Here is a 19,805-nt window from a genome sequence, read left to right as displayed (position 1 = left end):
GTTCAAAAGTACATTAATTCGTCTTGCAAAATGTGGGGTACACAATATTCCAACTTGGCTACAATCATTTTTATTAAAATTGATGGTGGCATGATTATGACAAAAAAACAGAAGTGGCTCCAATCGAACATCAATGATGTAACATTATAAGGTTGGAGCCGTGCAAATCGGAGAAATTCGGAGCCAAATGAATCCTTTACTTGGCACTCGGGGGCATTGAGATAGTCAAATGCGGTGGGACCGACCGGATCCATTTCTCACTGTAGATTAGCCGCTCCGTGCGACAACCGATGATTCCAACGGTTCCGAATGACTTTAAACGGCTCTATAGGCTTCGGACGGCACCGAACGGAACTGTTGGTTTGATTTGGCCGGATTCGAAGTTGTTATAGCTAAGATCGAAAATGGTTTTGAGCCGTGGATGCGATTCTGACAATCCATCATTAGTTGTTGCGAAGTTTCCAAGTGTGTGTCAAGTTATTTCAAGTTAATTTCATTACTTTTTCGTTGGTAGAAGGTAGTCGCAAATCTAGTTTTCCATATAGAATGTGCAATCGAGTGTGCACAATACTATGCTAATATTCAGAATTTAATCGAAACATAATACCGACTGAGTTTGCATTCAATTCAATGTTTCTTAAGGGTCTCTATTGTTCTGTACGATTGTGTAGAATAAGTTTATGAGATGTTACATTCATAAATATAAATATACCATCTAAATAATAGTTCTTCTCTGGAAAATTAAATACACTTCGACAAATAGTAATAACAGTTTTTTAGTTTGGAGTGATTTTAGCAATTCTCAAAATATACTTGCGGGCCGCGTTCAGCATTGACGAGGGCCGCATGCGGCCCGCGGGCCGCCAGTTTGACATACCTGACTTAGGGGAATGTTGCAAATCGGAAGGGGAATGTTGCAAGCAAGCTGTAGAAGTTTGCAATCGTCTAGCGGAGTGTTTCAATCGATTAGGGGATTTTTTCAAGCGTACTGTGGAACTGTCATCAGACTGTGGGTGCCGGTGTAAAAAGCTTCGAACTGATACCGATAATTTTTTTGTAAAAACATCATTTGGAGTTATTTTCGTGTGGGATTCAGCATACACACATGATAAACTAAAGAAATACTGCTGCGGAGCCATAATTAAACACGATAAGTTAGTAAGATTGACGAAAATATTTTGAGGTATTTACAGCGGCACCTACCGTCTGATGACAGCTCCACAGTACGCCTGCAAAATTCCCCTAATCGATTGCAACACTCCCCTATATGATTGCAAACTTTCACCGCTTGCGTGCAACATTCCCCTACCGATTTGCAACATTCCCCTAAGTGATTGAACTATTCCCTTATATGATTCGAAACACTGTATGATAAATACTACTGTAAATGTTTTCAGAGTTTTATCCCGACATAAAAGTACTGATACTCCAATCAACTGTTGGACCTACAATTCAAGAAAATATCTCTTACGCGCAAGACATCACCATGTCTGACAGTCGTCCTATATCAATCGAATTGGTGTTTGATAGCTATCGTCAGTACCTCATGCTATAGGAAAGTGGCGTCCAAAACCTTTGATTAGATGTAGATGATTATTACAGTAGATTATTGATTACAACAACTCCCTAAAGCAGATCGTTGGGTCTTGCGTCTTCAACAGTTCTGTTTGCGTTTAATAGTACTTAGTTTGCATTTTTAAATGAATGCACTTAAAACGCCTTTTCAGCTGTTTTCTCAAATGAACATGGTAGAAAAAGTGAGGTTTAAGATCATATTTCCCTATCCATTGCCTTTGCTCGTCGATTTCTGCTTGACTTACCCGGAGCGATGTAAAAATTCCCTCCTCCTACTGTGGCATATCTTCTGCGAGTCCGTGAAGTAAACATAAAGCATTTTTCAAACCGTTTATGTGTGGTCCCCCTTTGGATGTTAAAGCAGCCTGCACATATTGCACGCCGATGCGTTAATGAATGGGGAGCGTTCGGGGGGTGTGAAACCGCGCAGGGTTATATTTCCGCTTTCATTAGTCCGTGGACGGCGACGCTTGTTTGCTCTCCATTATGCACCCCGGTGTGGAGTGTTTTAATGGGCAAACATTATTTGCGTTATTTGCATCGCAAACTGTTAGTGAGGTTAGCTTTTTTGTTTTGTTCTGTTCGCTGCATTGTAGAAGAGAGAGATTTTTTCCCGTCTGTTGCTCCTCAGCCAAACGGTAAGCTACACCACAAAAGTAAATGCATCTAAATACCGCACCATAATTCGCCTTTATTTCCTTCCATCCATGCATTCTTGCCTCCAGAGATAGGGGGGGCAACATAGACTGTGGGTCTCGCTGTGTTGTTTTTATAATGAGCTTTTAATTTCACACAATGGTGGCCTGCACCATACTGTATTATTTCGAAAGCGAAAAGGATTTTGATGAAAGAAACGCGTCTGTGCTGGGAGAATGAATCTCAATTCACAGCGTTACAAATTAATGCGATGATGAGGGCAGTAAAGTATGAACAGGCTAAGCTAAAAAACCCAAAAAAAAAAAACAAATCTGTTTTAAACATTTCAATCACGTTTAACCTTTATTCAACAAAAAAGTATTATTTGGCGCAGAGCGAACCAAGTTGCTATCATCGCCAAAGACACAAAGCGTTCGGTTATTTATGAAACACCAGCTGGTACAACGCACACCCACAAACACCAGAGGTGGAGGTGAATCTCAAAACAGCATCCAATATTGGATCGTTGTGCAGTTTCATAAACACGTAATGTGCACGATGGGCCAGATGACACCCCGGATTGAATTAGACAGAACGCTGTTGCGCTAATAAACGCCATCAACCGGTCAGTGGCATTGCAGCACAGTTCAGCTTGGACCCGCCACTTACGTAGCAAAGAAAATCTCCGTCCATCTGTTCTCATAATCGCAACACGTTCGCACACTTTGGTTGGAGAAAGCATAGGTAATGGTAATTTAAAGTTCTGTAAAAGAAACACAAGCAGAGCGAATTGATAGCATTGTATTTGCATACCTTAAAAAGGATTTTCGTTGTGTTTGTGTCATTTCACGTTAAACTGGCGATTTAGATGACACGATCGAAGCTTGCAAACGGTGCACACTGAGATGAGCAGTGGCCATATGGTTTAAAATGAAGTACTCTTACAGATCATTTGACAGATCAATGATATTAATGTGATGTGATATTAATCGATTAAATTTAATAAATTATGATAAACATAGCAAACCCTGCATAGAAAACATAGAAAACCCTAACAATAAACGTTTTTCTCGATTGCATTACCATTGTTAACATACACGAACATCTCTCACTTGCAAACAGCCAAACATGTACATAAATTAAATCTTAAATTAATAGAAAATCCATCCAGAAATCCAGAATATAGAAATAAAAAATGAAAGAAACTTTTGAAGAACAATAAAAATAATAATAATAACAATAATAATAATAATAATAATAATAATAATAATAATAATAATAATAATAATAATAATAATAATAATAATAATAATAATAATAATAATAATAATAATGATGATAATAAAAATAATAATAATAATAATTAAAAAAAAAATAAAAATAATAATAATAATAATAATAATAATAATAATAATAATAATAACAATAATAATAATAATAATAATAATAATAATAATACTAATTGTTAGAAAACGAAGCGGAAAATAATTAAGTGCCGAACACGTTAAAGGTTTTTTGTTATACTTTAGCTGTTGCCAAAAAATTAGTCTGTTTATTCCGCCGGTTCGTTTACGATAATGCCAGAATTTGTCTTTCGAGACCGTTTTATCGTTTTTCACCTAGCTTTTTCTCCCTTTTTTCCTATCTCTTTTTCTCCTAAACAATTCCTAACGCTAATGTCGACAGGTCGTTGGAACCCTTCTATTATGCTGTTGTAAGGTTCCAACAATGTCCCCCCAAGTGTGGCACAGTTGATTCTACCTGGCGTTTCACTTCAACTGTCGCCTCACTTCCTTTGTGGACCTGTCATATCACGTTCGCGTGTGTTGTTGTCATTCGCCGATTACATGTGGTTTTTCAGATCCGATTGTTTTCACCTCAACGTTTCACAAAATACACGCGTATATTGTGCTTTTATTGGTAGACGGTGCATCGTTGATAACCCTAAATTACACCGCCGCTGTCATTTCCTCCCCGCTAGGCGTTATTGTTCGTCCGGCTTAGTTAAGTATATGTACCTTCCACTCGCTGCTACAGCTAAAACGAAATTATTTTAGTTTTAGATTTAACAACATTTCATACCATGGGGTGGACTGGAGCTTCTTATCATCTCATGTTTGCGTTTGTTGGCTCCGGTCCACATGCAGGAATTCCGAGCTTCCTCCAGAGACGACACATACTAGCACAGAAGCTAAAATAACATCGCTCGCTACCTGCTCTGATTGAACAATTTGCGGATCCGTTGCGTTACAGTAAGCCGGATGCGCCGCTTCGCCTGCTTCGCTTGTACAAGCTGCTGAATTTGGGGCTGAATCCGAAGTAGCTGACTCGCCTCTGAATTCACTGCTATACTGCTCGATCTAATGTAGCTTCTTCTGTTGAGGAATAAGTTCCTTTGTGCCACCGGATTGCACCGGGATGGTAGCCAAGCCGGTATCACTAAGCAGACCATCAACCAGCTCAAACGTCCATCGATCAACACCTTCGATGAGATTGTCCTTGTTTTCATCCAATCAAAGCATATTGGTCGAGACATCATCGTCATACACCCGTCCCCGATGCTAGCCATTTGTAAGGACTGTGTGGGGAGCCTTGAGTGTGAAGTGCATTTCAAGTGTACCGCGGACTGGTGCTTATTTTTCCTCGTGCGTGATACGTGTGCGGAATGTGCTTTTTTTCTCCGGTGTGAGTTATACCTCGAGCGTGTCACGTTCCGAATTTCACATTCGTGGTCAGTGGCATAATCGGTGTGCAACATGTGTTGCGATTGTGTTGCGTTCTCCAGATGAATCGCACTTCCTAGAGTGTTCGCTTCTCTAAGATGCTGCATGTGTATTGTACAGGCCGACATCGTTTGGCTGTGTTGTGTTGCACGGCTCTGGGTAGTGTGCGTGTCATCATCAGGAAGTTCATGACCCTCGGTTGACGAAAGGCCATTTTCCTTTGCTGTGGTCTGCCTCGAATGATGCTTTATGCCGCGAAGCCACAATTCTAATTCTGTTTCGAATTCTACCGGTGTGCCTCGGTCCGCGAAACTGTTATGAACGTTTTCATCATCGACTTTCCGCAGCTTGCGCTGACGCAGATATCTCTTCTGTCGCCGTCTTTCGTACGTAGATCTCATCCCTTCCGTCCCGACCCGTGATCTTTGCGTTCCGTGTCTATGTAACTCACCCGCCTTACTTTGCACCTGTTTGTGAGGACTCGCGTCTCCTGCTTCAGAGATGCTCCTCAAAGTGGCTACTTCCGACGTGATGAGTTTGCGACGATGTAAGGTTCCCGCCTTACTCTGCACCCGCTCATAAGGCATCCAATTTCCATTTGTTGAAATGCACCTTCTGGGGGTGACTACTTCCGACGAGATGGCAGCTTCGCGCAATGTTCCCGTGTGGAATGCTCCGCTAGGGTCGATGGAGACGTACTCGCGTTCCATCTTTGGACTCGTCTTTCGGTAGCTGGTTCCACCCTTCGCATACGACGCGTACTCAGCCTTCCTTTCACTCGTCACTTGCAACACGGTTTATCTTTACGCGAATAGAAACACACGCGCGACTTACTTCGATTTTGATCTACGAAACGATTTTTGACTCTATAGTTGATCTAATTTTTTGGAATGTTAGAAAACGAAGCGGAAAATAATTAAGTGCCGAACACGTTAAAGGTTTTTTGTTATACTTTAGCTGTTGCCAAAAAATTAGTCTGTTTATTCCGCCGGTTCGTTTACGATAATGCCAGAATTTGTCTTTCGAGACCGTTTTATCGTTTTTCACCTAGCTTTTTCTCCCTTTTTTCCTATCTCTTTTTCTCCTAAACAATTCCTAACGCTAATGTCGACAGGTCGTTGGAACCCTTCTATTATGCTGTTGTAAGGTTCCAACACTAATAATAATAATAATAATAATAATAATAATAATAATAATAATAATAATAATAATAATAATAATAATAATAATAATAATAATAATGAAATGAACTTGCAGGAACGAAGAATTTATTATGAACTCATCGATAACCCAATTTTCTATCGAGCACAAATATCTGAAAATGGTAGCTTCTCCAAATTATTACTTGTGTGCGAAAATAGAAGCCAAAGAACATAAATAGGAGAATTGGATGAATTCTGAAGGGCGAATAAATTAAGAAGGAAGACCCACATCATATTTCCAAAATATTAGGACATAGGAAGACATGGCGCGACCAGAACCATAAATTTATTCAATTATAATGAAGTCATTTATTTGTCATTTTCGTTTAGTTTTAAGAGAGATAAAAGAAAATTTACGCAGAGGATGTGTGTGTATCTGGCTATATGGTGAGATAATATTTTTAAAAAAATGTCTTGTTATGATGTGTTGAAGGCAATCTTTATATATTCAACTTTATATGCAAGAAATTTGCGAACTAACATTGAGCAACAAAATTTAAATGTCACCTAGTAAGGTCTAAACCATCTCACTGTTCACCGAAGCGCTTTCAAGAATGGCAAACTGCCCAATACATCGGAATAAACATCATTTTCCACAGGTGGCGCTATTTACGATCACCCGTTCAAAGAGTGTACTTCTTCTTTTTAATGTCTGCGAATTAAAATAATAAATATTCAATTTACAACATTGAACAACTAATCATTAAGATTAATCCATACGTATTTAACCAACTTTACACGCAAAAGCAGCTTTCTTTCCTACGTTCGTACCGATAATCGTTTCGGCATAGCTGATGAAACTCTCATCCCATCGTTGAAGATGCTAGAGCTGTAGTTGAGTAGGAATATATCAACTTCGCCACACACGGCTCACCAGCAAGCTTCTTCTCTATCTTCTCTTTCACACCCTCTGCTCGAAACCCAAAACCCCTCGCCCCGGTGGGCGTTCTGATATGTAAAGCTGCGTTTTACGACCATAATTCCCGTATCGTCGACAACAGTCACTTATTGGATTAGAAGGCACGCGTTCTTATCGAGCACGGCACACCGTCCGGAGACGTTATCGGACGGCTTTCTGTTGGTTGGTTCAAGTTTTTGATTTAGTTTTCATGTTCATTCACGCCAGCAAAAACAAAACACACTCTCATACATCAGGTTTTCGTTTTTGCTCCTCCTGTTCGTCAGAAAGCTTTTGTGAATAAACGAAGGCAAGAAACCAAATGATGCCCACACGGCGGGAGGGCCACACACTTGCTCAGTTCGTTGTGTCAAAAACACATTGCTGTACGCAAAAAGCAGCCCACACGCTCTGTGGGGCAGCGAAAAGTTTGGAATACAATTTGGTGTTGGATGTTTATTTATGAAGCCACATAATTCCTACTCCTTCGCTCTTGTCACCATGGCACAACCAACGATAACAACGCAAACAAACGGTTCGGTTGTATAATAATCGATATCGTTCTCTTGCTACGCTGTCTATGAGCTAGTTTTCACAGAGGTGCTGGTAGGATGGAACTCCATCCATGATCATTGTATCGTTTCATGGGCGATTAATTATGTGTGAATATTGATAATCGGAGGAAAGTAAATTATTGACCCCAGCGCAAACTCGTGAAAAAGAGGATGCAAATAAGAAAAAGTAAGCTCCAATTCTTAGCTGTTTTTGCTAGGCGTGTAGGCGAAATTTATGGAAGCTCTGAAATGAACAATTTTTTTTACTCGCTCTCCACCACACTACAAGCCTCACTAATTTAAAATTAAAAAAAAAAAACCTGAACATTCATAGGCAAGCGCAACATAATTGGATTTACTGTGAGATTGTATTATGTTCCGTTTGCTTTTATTTCAGTCTTGTTATGCTATTTTTCTTACGTCCGCAAGGGCTCTGTTTGCAATTCCTTTTCGGTCAACGATCTGCACGAGTCAGAGAGCAGAAATAAACAACCATTTATATTTAAAAAAAACTCTTCCATTTCTAGGCAGAAAGCGAATGAACACCAGCAAACGAAGGAAAAGTGCAATGCCGGTTAGCTTTCGAGCCGGGCAGCGCGTTGAATGAAGTGATATTAAAATTCCTTACCTTTTTTTTACACTATCGAGCACAGAACGATCGGGATCGGGTCGTCGTAGCTCATCTCTTTTTCGTGGCTTTGGTTGCTACTCCGGGGTCCACGTAATCCATTCTGCTGCAATTAGGTGCAAGTGCGCTGGAAAGGCTGCAAAAAGGTGAAAAGTGCATTCAGGTTAGTGGTGGTATAAATGTGATTAAAACGTAAATCAGTAAGATAGGAGCGCTCGTACCCGAAGGATAGGTTGTAATTGCAATAAATAAAAACATAACAAAGGAAATTATTTAACAAAAAATTATTGTAAAAAAATGCCTAAACCTATACCACTTAATGCGATGCAAATCGAGCCTCATCGTAAATTGTGATCCGTTTACCGAACAACCTGCATGAGAGAATAACACCTTAAAGGTGTTTCCTGTGTATTTAGGCTATACTTATAACCCATTTTCCCAACCCATCCAAACGTACAAAAATGCCAAAAAAAGCAGAAATATCTTTCACCTCGAAAAAAAAAAACAACAAAAACTCTCCCTATCGCGCGTGCCGATCATCGGCTTTTCGGAATCGTTTGCCGAATAAATTGCCATCCACATCAAACAATGGGTGCGCGAGAAGGCTCCCATAAACACACACAAACACGCCCTTGTGTAAAGGTGTAAAAGGAAATCCACCCGCTCCCCAGTCCACCGATCGCGGGGTCGAAAATCAGCCAAGGAAAACGAACCACTCCGGCGCACCGGCAGCAGCGCTATCAGCAGATCAGCATCAGTGCACGACCCGATCCAGCGCTCTTTCGCTACGGAACAACATCCAGGCAGGACATACCGCGGGCGGGTGCATGGTCCCACTGTATGTGTGTGTGTGTGTGTTTGGTGTTACCGCCGTTTGTTGGTTTTTTTTACGCCAGAGCAATCATCAGCACAAGCTGATGATCGAATCGAACTTGAGAGAAAAAAAAAATACCCGGGCGCATGAAGAAAGAGGAAACACTCAGGTCCACCGGCAAGTCTGCCCGCTGGTTCCTCTGGCCGGTTGGAATAAATGTATTATTTAAGCATAAATTTATCGATTCACCGAACAAGGTGTTTTTCGTTGCCGTTGTTCCCAGTCCGGGAGGCGAGAGGAATAGGGCGATCGCCTTTCGTGAACGGCTGGAATGTATACAAACGGCAAACAAAACCGTTCGGGCAAAACCGAACCGGAAAGCAAAGGGGCAAGGGACCTTTGGGGAACAATTTACAATTTAAAGCCACCCTCTTTGCTGCTTCTTGGTCGGCCAGGGATGAACACTACAAGCAACCCCATAAGAGTGGTTGGCGATATTAATGCCAACTTTTACGGGCGCGAATTCTTTCCTTTCGCTCCGGTCGGAGTCAAGCAAGCTCCGCCGTTCTGCTCTCCAAAGGTTTCTATTCTGCTGGCAGTAAAGCTTCGCTGCTAGACCATCACCTTAGTTCTGCGATCTTTTTCACCCTTTAAGGTGTGTTTGTGAGTGACCATGATTTTCCCGGCCCGAGCAGGTAGTCGTGGATCACGCTTAGAAGCAAAAAAGGCCTACAAATGTGCTGCAATCAGCGGACACCCATCGGCGCATTCTGTATTCCTGCAGGACACCATTTGCAGGTCTCGCCACCATAAATCGATCGTATGAAAGTGATATGGGGGGGGGGGGGGGGGGTTTGGCAGCACATCAATGCGCGCTCGCGAAGAAGAATCTGCGCGGAGAGCGCATCATAACGATGGTCAATAAATTTTAATGCGATTCTGAACGGCACGGGACGACGACGGCGACGACGACTTGCGCGATATAAATCTCTCGTTTGTTTTCCTTCGAGCGGGTGCTGGTGAAGAAAAGGTGTTGGGAAGCAATAGCAGAATAGAGGGTGGCACCAACAACGCAACTAGACGACAATATGCGCCCGGTTTCGTCTATTGATTGGAACACGCTCGCGCGATTGTGGCCGATTTGTTTATGTTAATTGAGCACAAATAAGTGCAACAAATTGGCAAACGAGACGCTGCAAACAATAAATTGGTGCGAAATTGTCTGCCTTCTCGTTTTGCAGGTGTGTGCTGGTGTGGGTGATTTCGATTCCTTTTTTGGATGGGGCACGCTGATGCTGTTGCAACAATGTTGCATGTTTTAAGCAACGTATAAACTATGTTCCGCAGGATCTACACTTTAGCCTACACTATTGACACAGGGTAATGTTTGGAAATGGTGTGCTGTATTTCACCATTTTACTGTACTGGAAATTGAATTTTACAGTAAGGAGACATGTTACGATCGATAGCAATCGTTATAACTTCCCCATGAGCGACCAGCACACCATCTCGTGCAGGAATTCAATTTCCTTCCGCAAAACACTCTTTATCATATACAGCCATAGACACACACACAGGCGCGTCTCTCCCTATTTGATGTGCTTAAGCCGGTCCCGGTGAAAATGGAAAGTCAAATTCCCGCTGCTCCATGATCTCTCCGTGGTGCCCTTTCGGGATGAGCAGCCGGCAGCCCTTCCAGACCGAGCGCGCCAGCATTCAATTTCGTTCAAGGCAAATAATAATTTCCCATCATATATTGCCATCGTTTGCTTTTCCGTCCTTCCTTTCGGTCCGTGCGAATGTTGGCGCTGAGAATAGGTAAAATGGACGGAAGATGGACCCCCAGGAGGAGCAAACCGGAGCCCGAATATTATGTCCGGAACTTTAGCCCGAAATTGAATGTACGTATGCTCTCGTCTGCGATTTGACCTGCACGAGTCGCTCGCTGGGGTGGGATTGAGCAATCGAAATCTTGTCTGTAAACGTGGCGAGGCTGCTCGATTACCGATAGGATAATGTTTATCTCAAACCGAAAGGATGGTGGCAGTGGCGGTGTCTTCGTGTTCGTTCGTAAAGCCCCGCAAGTGCTGCTTTAAATGTGATTCCTCTGCGTGTGCGAGTCCCAGCGCACCATTTGAATGATTTGCCATCAAGGACGATTTACGAACGTTTCCACATCAGAGGCGAGCGCACAGATCAAACATCAATCAAGGACGACAATCGACGAGGCAGATGAGTTTTCGGTGCAGATGGAGAAGTGCTGCTTGCGGATGGATGGAAATGTGTAAAAAAAAGTTGACTTTGCAGTATTACTTTGCCGTTCAACAGGTCGTGGTAAAGGGTAACACAACACAATCAAAAGCGGGTTTTGCTGCACAAACGATACCATAAATTGTCAATCATGTTTGGTATATTTGTTTCTTAAGAAGGTTTGACAAGCAAAATATAAGAAAACATGTAGAATAGAACTTTCAAGGTAAAAAGTGAATTAATTGGGATGGGAAGCGGTCATTTGATGATAAGCTAACAATAGAATCGGTTGGATAAATATATGAATATAGAAAATGTACGAATTGATAAAAAGGAAAAGCTTATGCTATAAATGCTTGCAGCGGATGGCTTATGAGGTTATTCGATCATTTAATAAATATACAAATATACAAATTACCGAGGAGTTTCGATAGTTTACACGCGTTGCGTAAGGCTTTGTGATTTTCTTATTTTATTTTAAATTTCATAATGAATTATAATATTAATTAATTTATTATAATATTTAATTTATAGAATGTAGTAAACAACGCAATATCAATATCAATGTTAGTATAATTCTATTTTTTTGTTACAGGATTTTCCATTAGTTCTCATAGTTGTGGGACACATCGTAGACTCTTTCTTATGGGAAGAGAACTTCATATGATACAAAATTGGACTAAACGGCACCCTTTTTGGACAGATTCCTTGTAAATTCCTATTGGATTTGTCCAACAAGATTGCTATAGTGTCCAATTCCCCTTACATTAAATTCATTTCACCGAAGAAAGAGACAATAAAGTGTCCCACAGCTATGATAACGCTTGGAAAACCCTGTAAGAAATGTTTATTTAAAAAATTGAATTCACTATAAAAATGTAAAAAGTTAAAGAGCAAACGATTTTTATTTTGTAACCTTATTTCAAAGACTATTCAACTCGACAAAACAACGTGTACAAAATCATCTCATCAACTGAATTCAAAACTTACACTCAAATAACTGTCACTTTTCAACTTAAAGTTTTACACACATTTGTTGGAATGTGAAAGTAAGTGAAACCACGAAAGAACGACATTCTGGCAAGCGTTTAAACACATTCCCAATAACATCCTCAAACGATCCTGCGAGCTGCTAATGAGTCCCTGTTGCTTCCGAGCATTAACCGCAGCTGCAGCACAGGGCAATATAAGCGGGCACACAATTCACAAATTCCCACAGAACGGACACACACAGACGTACTAAACACTTTATCACCTACGCGTTTTCGGCACAATTGCGCCCGCGCTCACCAGCAGCAATTTCTGCTGCCACACAGGGCAATAAACTGGCAACTTCCTGCGATTGAAAACACATCCACCCATCCACCCCACGCGGTCTCGCGATACGAGGATACGGGACGCGGGAGCTCATTTCCTGCAAAAGTGCAATGTTGAAGCAATTTTGCTTCAAAACACACACTTGCAGCTCGCCGTCGCCGCCCTTTCGCATCCCGTGGGTGTATTTAATAGAACAGTTTGCAGCACCGCTCGCAGCACCGCACACGCAATTAGTTGCGCCCTATCATCGGCTGATCATTTCTCGGGCATTTGGGGCGGTAAACACTCTCAGTCGCGGGTATAGTGGAAAACTTGCAGGCAAAAAATAAATAAACAAACGGAAGAATCGTACCATTGCGCGCACTCGCACGGGCAAGGGCACGATTTTGTGCATCTCCCGTTCACGCTTTGCTATTATGTTTCTGGTTGAAAATTGCAACTCGTGTAACGGAAAAGGTTCCCACAGGAACACACCGCCACCCTTTGTTGGCCCTTTGCTATTGGTGCTGGCAAGATGAATCTGGCTGTTGGTTGCAATGGCTCATCCGATTGCTTTCGCCGGTTTGCGGAGGGAAGAAAAGAAGAGCGTACAAACACACACATCAAGGCAAAGACCAACTCGTAGCCTTAGATGACCGGCATGGTGGAGGCATGTGAGGAGCAGTACGGAGATGAGATTGCATTGCAACTAAAACACAAAGTTCTAGCGAGCGTATTGTACCGCGAAGCAGCCAACTGTTACCAGAGCGGCTAGCATCCTATGCAACCCGAAACGAATGGATTTTGACTGAGGTTGGTTTTGTTTGTGCGGTTCTGTGCGAGGGTTTTCGGAGACATGCAATGACGGATGCCGCTTGGAGGCATCTCACCAAGCACCCATTGCCCTGTGTGGGAGAGATGAAAAGCAGCACTCTACGATTGCAACAAAATATGCTAAAAGCAGCACAGCAAGTGCACTTTTGTAAGGTTTGGGAACGGGGAAAGCGAAAAGGAGTGGAACACAGAACGCATTTCATAGTGATCTAGTTTCAGCCCGGGACGGGTTGCTGATTGCGTTACCGAAATGTGTAACGAGATGAGAGAGGGAAATATTCAGAAGTCTTTTGGGATTAAACATATAGTTAACATGCAAAAGATTTACGCATATTTGTTTCGTAAAGTACATAAATTCAACACACAGTAAGAACATTTAGTCTAGAAATAGTTTATGAAACTTCAATTGCAAATAAGTGTATCGCTTTGATCGTCTGGGTTTGGTTTTATTTTAAATCTCAAGAAGTATATCCGTGATGGTTTAGCCAATGACTTTATGGCAATATTTTTAACCTTCTTGGAGAGTGGACTATTGAAGGGTAAAGTTAACAAAAATTCGTCTAGTATTATCCAGAGCCATCCAGAGTCTTCCGGAGTCGTCAGGAGTGGTCGAGAGTCGTCCGGAGTCGTCCGAAGTCGTCCGGAGTTGATCGGAGCCATCCTGAGTCGCCTGGAGACGTCCGGAGTTGTCCGGAGTTGAACTCATCCTGAGTCGTCTTGAGTCATCCAGAGTTTTCCGGAGTCAAAGGAAGTCTAAGTCAACCTGACTATGAATCGTCCCGAGTCATCCGGAGTTCAAGTCATCCTGAGTCTGAGTGGTCTGAAGTCGTGCGTAGTCGTCCAAAGTCGTCCAGAGTCTTCCGGAGTCTTTCGGAATCGTCGAGATTCGTCCGAAGTCGTCCAAAGTGATCTAGAGTCTTCCGGAGTCTTTCGGAGCCGTCGAGATTTGTCCGAAGTCGCCTGGAGTCGTCCAGAGCTTTCCGGAGTCGTCGGAAGTCTAAGTCATCCTGACTATGAATCGTCCCGAGTCATCCGGAGTTCAAGTCATCCTGAGTCTGAGTCGTCTGAAGTCGTGCGGAGTCGTCCAAAGTCGTCCAGAGTCTTCCGGAGTCTTTCGGAATCGTCGAGATTCGTCCGAAGTCGTCCAAAGTCGTCCAGAGTCGTCCGGAGTCTTTCGAAGTCGTCGAGATTCGTCCGAAGTCGCCTGGAGTCGTCCAGAGTTTTCCGGAGTCGTCGGAAGTCTAAGTCAACCTGACTATGAATCGTCCCGAGTCATCCGGAGTTCAAGTCATCCTAAGTCTGAGTGGTCTGAAGTCGTGCGGAGTCGTCCGAAGTCGTCCAGAGTCTTCCGGAGTCTTTCGGAATCGTCGAGATTCGTCCGGAGTCGTCCGGAGTTGTTCGGAGTTAGAGTCTTCCTGAGTCTGAGTCGTCCGGAGTTGTCCGAAGTCGTCCAGAGTCGTTTGGAGTCGTCCGGAGTTATCCGAAGTCAAAGTTATCCAGATTAGGAGGTATCTGGAGTCGTCCAGAGGTGATGTTGGAATCATCCGGAGTCAGAGCTCGAGTCATACGCAGTCAAAGTTTTCCGAATTGTACCGAAATTAGAGATGACCGAAGTTGACTGGAGTCTGAATCGACTGGAATCGATTTAAATCGACGGGAATCAGACTTCGGCCCACTACGGACTCCAACTCCAGACGGAACTAGTGATTCTTGGTTGTTATTATCATCTAAAAACAAATGTAAACTATTACTCATAAAAAAAACTAATATCAAACATATAATGCTTTATGTTACGATTTGTACGCCAAATCCCTAGCATAATTATAGTATCCCATCCTAGCATGAGCACAAACACTCCATCCGGCACGCTTCCGGGCACAAGTGCACTATGTGTCTATGTGGTCCACCTATCATAGGTTCAAATTGCAAACGTAGTTTAGTCAAACACTCTCCCCAAGGCGCATTATCTTCCTAGAGTCTTCCGGAGTCTTTCGGAGCCGTCGAGATTTGTCCGAAGTCGCCTGGAGTCGTCCAGAGCTTTCCGGAGTCGTCGGAAGTCTAAGTCATCCTGACTATGAATCGTCCCGAGTCATCCGGAGTTCAAGTCATCCTGAGTCTGAGTCGTCTGAAGTCGTGCGGAGTCGTCCAAAGTCGTCCAGAGTCTTCCGGAGTCTTTCGGAATCGTCGAGATTCGTCCGAAGTCGTCCAAAGTCGTCCAGAGTCGTCCGGAGTCTTTCGGAGTCGTCGAGATTCGTCCGAAGTCGCCTGGAGTCGTCCAGAGTTTTCCGGAGTCGTCGGAAGTCTAAGTCAACCTGACTATGAATCGTCCCGAGTCATCCGGAGTTCAAGTCATCCTAAGTCTGAGTGGTCTGAAGTCGTGCGGAGTCGTCCAAAGTCGTCCAGAGTCTTCCGGAGTCTTTCGGAATCGTCGAGATTCGTCCGGAGTCGTCCGGAGTTGTTCGGAGTTAGAGTCTTCCTGAGTCTGAGTCGTCCGGAGTTGTCCGAAGTCGTCCAGAGTCGTTTGGAGTCGTCCGGAGTTATCCGAAGTCAAAGTTATCCAGATTAGGAGGTATCTGGAGTCGTCCAGAGGTGATGTTGGAATCATCCGGAGTCAGAGCTCGAGTCATACGCAGTCAAAGTTTTCCGAATTGTACCGAAATTAGAGATGACCGAAGTTGACTGGAGTCTGAATCGACTGGAATCGATTTAAATCGACGGGAATCAGACTTCGGCCCACTACGGACTCCAACTCCAGACGGAACTAGTGATTCTTGGTTGTTATTATCATCTAAAAACAAATGTAAACTATTACTCATAAAAAAAACTAATATCAAACATATAATGCTTTATGTTACGATTTGTACGCCAAATCCCTAGCATAATTATAGTATCCCATCCTAGCATGAGCACAAACACTCCATCCGGCACGCTTCCGGGCACAAGTGCACTATGTGTCTATGTGGTCCACCTATCATAGGTTCAAATTGCAAACGTAGTTTAGTCAAACACTCTCCCCAAGGCGCATTATCTTCCTACATTCTTGAAAAGCATTTTACTCCGCAAAACGGGCAAGCTAGGAAAAGTGTGCCAAAGGCAAACGCGCTATGCGTTTGCAGTTGTTGCATCTCGCAGCAGCATCGCTGCATCATGCAAAAGCCACCGCATACTACCAAAAGAAGGCATCCTTTGGGGGCAGCAGCAGCAGCAAGGGCAGCAAAAAAAAAAAACCTTCAAACCCATTTGCATGCGATCTGCCCCTTTCAACCGCGATAGCAACGGGAACGAATACCAACCCCTTTGCTATTAACTTAGCAAAATGGAAAACTACTTCGTTTGCATGTGCACATTTCCGGTCTGCCGGCGAGCGCACCAGCGTACATCGCAGAGTGCAAGTACGTTCGCAGTACCCAAGAAGCTTACCGACCAGGGGAGGCTCTAAGGGGCTTCTTGAGCGAATGCACGGTTTGGTTCCGACATATCTGGCACTGACTTTTCGATTTCCTGTGCCACACGCTTTTACAAATGGGCAATAATGGGTGTACACTGTGCGAGAGTATTTATGGTGCAAAGTGTACGAAATCGCTGCACCCCGGTTGAAGTCGTTCGTTGTGCAGGGTACGCGAGTGTAAGAGAGTTTGTGTTTATTTCACACAACCGGCGACATGAAGCCATAAATTGTGCTTTCCGTAAGGTTGGATGTTTTAAGAAGAAGAGCAGCAACAGTGAGGAGTAGTTTTTTTAGAATCAAAATTATAATAAAAATTACCAAAATTCAAACGACCACAGATCAAAGAGCGTGAAACCAACGTTTCAGCTGGCAATGCAATGTAATATCATCGCCGAAGAAGTGAAACGTGAAAAGTGTGGGAATGCATAAATTGCGCTTGTGTCAGCTTATGGAGCATGTATCTTGTTTGGGTTCAGGTTTCCGCCCATTCTCCCTAACCTACCACAGCACATCCTCCAGTTGCAGTTATGAAAATTGTTTGCATTCAAGTGCATCTACATACATACACGAACGCGGCGTGGAGCTGCATCGCATTTCACCGGCGACAATGTTTCGCGCGAAATTGTTCGTTTTGATGCCCTTTTTTTTATTTCACCGGGATAACTGTTGGTATAAGTGGGTTGTAAACGATTCAACGCAACTTTGACGTTTTGATTAAGATACTCGGCCGTGAAATGCGCTTAGTTGAATGAATTGTAAGGTAATTCATGTCAAAATCTGTTGATAAAAAAATATCATCATCATAACTCTTGAATATTGTGCAAATTGTTGGTGAAAAATATAACAAAATTGTAAAATAAACCGTAAAAAATACGATATAAATGTTGTGGAAGGAATTGAATATTTATCCCAATTCTCTGGAACCAATAGGATCATTTTACATTATCAGACTTTAATCAAACAACTACTAGTACAAACATAATCGTTTTCATTTCATTGCATTGATGTGTGCATTGAAATAACTAGAACCAGGGTGAATTATGATACACAACATCAATCATTCATCAATGTACAACTCGTGAACAAGCAAGTATAATTTAGCGATTACGATAATCAAACATTATGCCGTCAATATCTCGAAAAGACTATGGAATCATATTTGTCTAATTAGTTTATAATTATTTTTCTACTTTCTAACAAGAAATTAGTCTATTTTATAATCTAATAGGTCGTTCTTTTGAGAGATTAAGAATCATTATAACAACTTCCACATTAGATTTAGCTCTTCTGTGTTAACAGACAACTTGTTCATTTTGGTGATAGAAGAGAGCAAACTTCAAATAATTCTGGAAACAGCAACGTCAAAGCATCCGGCCCCAGATCCACTACCAAAAACTGATGCTCACACAATGTAAGCGGTTCCGCCCACACCGCAAAAAAGGCACAAAAACGCATACAGTAGCATCTCGTAACGATTTCCTGTGCCAGGGGTTGTCGAAGAGCTCGACATAGCAACCGTGCTGTGAGGTGGAGCGAGAGAAGCTACAAGGAGAAATGGTGCAAGGAAGCTATGCAATTTATAATAATAATCTTTCGCAGAATGTATCGTCGCACACGTTGCATATAGTTGCAGTGGCAGTTGCAATCAACGCAAGCCAAAAACGATGAGAAGGGAAAGAGGGAAAAACCCCCAACAATGTTGTCGTTGTCGTCGTGGCCACCGTTGCACAAAACGCAACATGTAAAACGAGCAGAGTTGTGCAGCAAATGCAGGGTAAATAAATCGTAAACTAAATATTCCTCGAAAAGCTAGCAAACGACTGGCAAGCCTGGTACAGAGCGCGCGCGCATATATACAAGCGTGCATGCAATACCAGGTTTGAAGTTTGTGCAAAGCAAATGTGTAAATAATAGAGAGTTTATTGAAAAATTATGTTCATGCGCACACACACCCACTTCCGGTGCATTTCACTGAAGGAATTAAAGAAAACATAAAATGAAAAACACAAACGCATGTAGCTTGAGTTTCTATTTCTCGCTTCGCTTTTCGCAACGAGGCCCTAGAGGCTGTAGTTTGCGTTTGTTTGTGTGCTCTTTTGGTTGGAACCGCGTGGCATATATTTGCTCAGCAGCAGCAACATCAGCAGTTTTGGCTTCGGCTTTAATTCCGACCATTATTTTGAAACTAACGCCAGGCGCACACAGCATACAGCAAGGCATAATTGTAAGGCTTTATTGTGCTGTTTGCACCCCGGAGACGGAAGCCACAATGGCAGAGCGATAATTAAATGGAATGTGTCATCAAGATTAGGTGGCAATTTGGTGCGACGAGACCACGCTGCGACGACTTCCGTACCAATAAACTAACACACAAGGATCAAAGTGCAGCACCAGACACTTGTCGGTAAGGGGAAAAAGATCAAACGGCACCCGGAATGGATGCGTATGCGTGCGCAATCAAATGACTTTTGTGCCATCGGTGGAACCCGCTAATTTGGAAAAAGGCTGTGCCCACACCCAAATTTGGAGCAAACCAGCACAAACATTTGCCACCAAGCCCAGCACAGCACAGGGAAGCGCACGCTGTTGACACGCAGCCTGAATTTATCTTGATTTGACCAGTTTCAAAAGCGTCCATTTTCGCACCTGGATGGATGGTGAGCTTTTGTCGCTTTTTTGCGCTCCTTTTTTTTGTTTGTTGGAAAACTGCAATACAACTCTAATCAACGCTGTCTGGGTAATGCAACTGAGCTGGAAACTTCACCGATACGCGTGCAAAATACGTGCGCCTATGGTTTGAACCCTGTGAAGTGCAAAAAAAAGGCGACGTGCAAAAGCGTGGAAATTCGAGCATGTTGGGGATCGAGTGAAAGAGATTATAATTAGATTTTTTTGTTCGGTATGTTTGGAGAACCAGGACACACACACGTTTTGCAATCCATGCATT

At 42.8% G+C, this 19,805-nt stretch overlaps 1 protein-coding gene across 4 annotated transcripts in view; it reads right to left on the bottom strand.

Annotated features, from left to right (window-relative positions):
• The window catches only part of LOC120957390 (insulin-like growth factor-binding protein complex acid labile subunit), a 115,444-nt gene that overhangs the window by 50,227 nt on the left and 45,412 nt on the right, over positions 1-19,805 (bottom strand). For all 4 annotated transcript variants that reach the window (XM_040379586.2, XM_040379584.2, XM_049610125.1 and 1 more), the window contains one exon: positions 8,217-8,352. The gene's annotated coding sequence lies outside the window, so the exon portion shown is untranslated. The remainder of the gene's footprint in view (positions 1-8,216; positions 8,353-19,805) is intronic.

This window comes from Anopheles coluzzii, chromosome 3, assembly GCF_943734685.1.
Source record: "Anopheles coluzzii chromosome 3, AcolN3, whole genome shotgun sequence".
In the NCBI taxonomy this organism is placed as follows: domain Eukaryota; kingdom Metazoa; phylum Arthropoda; class Insecta; order Diptera; family Culicidae; genus Anopheles; species Anopheles coluzzii.
The sequence above is the reverse complement of the archived record's forward strand: the minus strand, read 5'-3'. Positions and strand labels throughout refer to the sequence as shown.